The 4,512-nt window shown below is 40.7% G+C and overlaps 1 pseudogene; it reads left to right on the top strand.

Annotated features, from left to right (window-relative positions):
* Positions 1 to 374: 374 nt before the first annotated feature.
* Positions 375 to 846, top strand: LOC114620463 (annotated as a pseudogene).
* Positions 847 to 4,512: the final 3,666 nt, after the last annotated feature.

The raw sequence follows: 4,512 nt of genomic DNA, 5'->3' as shown, positions 1-4,512 counted from the left end.
TTGAAGATAGTATTAAAAATATCAGTTTTTAGGAAGTCAAAGTGGGAAATAATGAGAACGTCAAAGCGTTCCCCCGGTGAGGCTCTGAGGGATGGTGAAGACTTTCTCTACTCTGTATATGAATGATGACAATGTATGCAGAAAATAGGCACCATAAATTTTCTACCCCCTAGATGTTTATGGCCTAAAGACTGTTCTCCATACTGCTCTTATGAAGACTAGCTAAAGTGGCATCCTTGTTCATCTGTATGTAATAACCCTTTCTCCTTGTCTAGCCCTATGAAACAACCCTGCCTCTCTGTTCAAGTATATGTAATTCTACTCTTTCTCTTCTGGGCCCAGGCGCTGCAGAAGCCGTGGGTTACCGTGCAGACATGGCCAAGTCCAAGAACCACACTACACACAACCAGTCCCGCAAATGACACAAAAATGGCATCAAGAAACCCCGGTCACAAAGATATGAATCTCTTAAGGGGGTTGACCCCAAGTTCCTGAGGAACATGGCACTTTGCCAAGAAACACAACAAGAAAGGCTTGAAGAAGATTCAGGCCAACAATGCAAAGGCAGTGAATACACGCGCAGAGGCCATCAAGGCCCTTGTGAAGCCTCAGGCCATCAAGCCCAAGATGCCGAAGGGCCCCAGCTGCAGAATCAGAAGTCTGGCTTTCAGCGCTCACCCCAAGCTTAGGAAGCAGACTCGAAACTACATGGCCAAGGGTCATAGGCTCTGCCAACCCAAGCCCAAGGTTCAAACCAAGGCAGAGGCCAAAGCTCCAGCTAAGGCCCAGGCTTCAGCTCCAGTCCAGACTCCCAAAGGTGCCCAGGCCCTTGTGAAGGCCCCATAGAAAAGGCTCCTGCCAGTGTGAAGACAGATGGACTGCTGTGACACACCTACCCACACACTATTTGCAGATGGCCAGTGTCCTATGCTTTTTTTTTCTTACAAATAAACTCAAGATCTGTTAAAAAAAAAAAGGATATGTAATTCTGAGTCTGTGTGCTTGTGACTTCTTCATTCCTTCATCACCACAGTTAGATGAATCCCTAAAGCCACGTAAGATAGTTGCTTTCACAGTGATGCTTTCAGCACAGTTTTCTTTCCGAGTCTACTTCAACACTGCTGTCTACTATGGAACTAGGTTGCAGACCTCTTTCAAATGGTCTCTCTTACCAAATGGGACGAGAGAGAAAGGATACATTAAAAGCACTTTTTGATAATTATCCCTCTAGTCATCCAAAAACAGTAAGTAGTGAGAGATTAGTGTTTAGTTTCCTTCTCTTGATTTTTCAGGACCCCCTACTATTCACTTACAGCCTTAACCTCTTAGACCTTTAAGATAAGTCAGCTGTGATCTTCAGTGATGTCATTATCTTGCACTCTTTTCTCCAAGCATACACACATTCCCCCATGTCTCTGCTCTGCATCTCTCTCTGTCTCTTTCTCTATCTCTGCTCTCTGTCTCTCTGTCTCTCTCTCTGTCTGTCTCTGTCTGTCTCTCTGTCTCTGTCTCTCTCTCTCTCTCTCTCTCTCTCACACACACACACACACACACACACACACACACACACACAGTTTCAGCACATTCCTTCACAGCTGATATCTTTTTGTCCCTACAGGTTGTCAGTATCGTCCACTGTCTTTGAATTTAAGTGACATTTCAAGCACAAGTACATCTTCATATGTAATTGTACCAATGTCCTGTAGTGCCGAGAAGACTTTAAATTCTCTGAAGCACAGTGGCCGCTTCGATGAGCTGTTTGTCCCCAATGCCTTCTCTGATGCGGAGTGTTCACTTATTTCATTTCTATACCACAAAGGGATGGGTATGTCATAGTACTTGCTGATGCTCAAGCCAGACTTAGGTATGGCCTTCAACTCTGCTATGTGTAGGGGGATTTAGTCATGATATCTCATTTTACTAACTCATCGATGAAAAATGTAGATAATAATAGTACATCCTTCAGATGATTGCAAGAACGGGAGAAGGCCTGTCAACTGTTGAGCATATGCTTGGTGCATGTTAAGGAGACAATAAATGTTAGCTGTTAGTGGGCACTCGGTCTGTATACGATGAAGGAATGAAGTAGTGCTATACTGCTGAATTAGAAAATTACACACCTTACAAATCAGCATGCTCTTCAAGTCCCATTTCTATACTAGTTCATCAAAATGGCTGGTGATTGAATGGCTGAAATGGCTTAAATGAATATTACAGAATTACTCTTTACTAGACTGGGGCTGGAATGAGTCAGTGATATTTATTAAGAGTCTGCTGCATGCCCAGTGCTCTAGGCAGCTCACAGTACATCTGGGTATAGATTAGACTGATTTCATATTTCCACAGAAAAGGCAGATTAGAAAAATTTTACCTTGGCTCCATTAATTATTAACTCTCTGGTTTAGAGTCGGTGGCTTTACTTCTGTGAGTTCTTTTTCTTTTTCTTTCTTTCTTTCTTTTTTTTTTTGGTTGTTGGTTTGTTTTCATTTCTGAAATGGGAATTTATAATGGAAGTTATGTAAGATATATTTTAGGTATTTAAATATTGTACTCTCTAAACAAAAATGCTACATGTTTCATTCCCTTACTTGAATATTTCACTTTTAAAATGGCTGTCTTGTAACTTTTAATAGGCTTTAAATTACTTTTATTATTTGAAAAATATGTTCCTTTGTGATTTTTTGTTTACTGAGTTTCTATTTTTTAATTTATTTTTTCTTTACTTACTAACTTTATATCTCACTCACTGCCCTACTCCCAGTCACTCCCTCCCACAGTCCTTCCTCCAGTCACCCTCCTCTTCTCCATTGAGAAGGTGGAGTCCTCCTGGATATCTCTCCCACCTTGGCACTTCAAGTCTATTCAAGGCCAGGTTCTTCCTCTCCCAGTGAGATCAGATAAGGCAGTCCAGCTAGTAAAACATACCCCACGTACAGGCAACAGCTTTTGGGATAGCCTCCGTTCCAGTTGTTCAGGACTCATATGAAGGTCAAGTTGTACATTTGTTACATATGAGTGGGGGAGGTCTAGATCCAGCCCATGTATGTCATTGACTTTCTATTTTAACTCATAAATATTAATATATCCATTTGCTGTGTGCTGGATTCTTTGGTAGGTACACACACACACACACACAAACACACATGCACGCACACGGTTAATATGATAGCAGCTGGTGAAGTATTCTAAGACATTAAGTGAACAAAGAAGAAAGAGTAATTAACTCTTCTTTTAGAAGGTGGTGGCAAAGCTATGAATAAAGATTGAACCATTTCCTGGGACTTGAAGAAGACATTTTCCATGTGGGATTCCTGGCAGGAGAAGGAACACTGGCAAAGGCAGGAAGGCTTAAAAGCACTATTCGAGTGTGAAATCATGGACTGTATTGTAGTAACACCATGGATGTGTGTGCTTCTATGTGTTAGAGAGTGGCCACTTGGTGACAGCTCTCACCAGCTCCTCCAGGAGAGCCAGAGCTCTTCACACATTGCTTCTCCTCTTTGCCTACCTTGGTATCTCATGGATCACTTGAAATTGGCTAATGTGGGAATATTTACACCCAGAAAAATTGGCAACTGCAATAACTCAGGGTTTTGTTGGTGGTGGGAATTTTCTTTCTTTCTTTTTTTCTTTTAGGGAGATGATTGTTAAACATTCATCAGTGTGCCTCTTGTAAGAAATGGCAGTTTTGACAAGGTTAGTCTCAAAAGTTAAATAAGGTGAGTTCGTGAGCAGCCTCATAAGATGAGCTAGGGGCTTTGCATTTAAAATAAACTCCATGTATGATTTATACTGACATGTGACACTTTGTGGGCAAAATCTCTATAGAAAAATGAAGCACTGTGAAGGGGTAACACACATTGAAACAGAAACTTGATTGTGAGGGCAAATGGTTATAAATTGTGTTCAGAGAACTGCACTGGCAATACTCAGAGTAAGCGTGATCACATTCGAAAAAGACTTGGTGGTCCTGTCAGCAAAAATAAAATGTTCTCTGCTTTATAAGAATTCTGAGAGTCGCTTCTACGACATGAACATTTGTTGGTAATGTTAACATTTTCCCCTGACAACCCTTCATTTCTCAGGTAATAACAGCTGAACATTGAATCTATTCAATTATTTTTTGAAATCCTTTCTTTTTATGTTCCTTTTAGAAAACAAATGACCTGTGAAGTCCTTAACATAATAAGGAAATGTACTAAAGGGTAGAAGTGGCAAATTAGGTAACTTCCTTACAAAGATGATCAATGACAATTATATGGGCTTGGTTGTTCTTAAAAAGCAATAGTCAATGAGGGCAAGCTAGGTGCTAAATTTAACATTGTATGCATTTCAACCAAATAATGCAAGTGGGAAGAAGAAACTAAAGAAGCAATGCTTTAGAACTCCATGGAGGGAGACAGTGTAAGATTGTATATGCATGTAGGATTTGCTAGTAGAGAATGCCCTTGGTCATGGTTTTATTTTTTGCATTGCATGCCTCTTCTTCACTGACAACCATCCTATAGGCTT

This window comes from Grammomys surdaster, unplaced genomic scaffold (genome assembly GCF_004785775.1).
Source record: "Grammomys surdaster isolate TR1022 unplaced genomic scaffold, NIH_TR_1.0 169, whole genome shotgun sequence".
Taxonomy (NCBI): Eukaryota; Metazoa; Chordata; class Mammalia; order Rodentia; family Muridae; genus Grammomys; species Grammomys surdaster.
The sequence above is the reverse complement of the archived record's forward strand: the minus strand, read 5'-3'. Positions and strand labels throughout refer to the sequence as shown.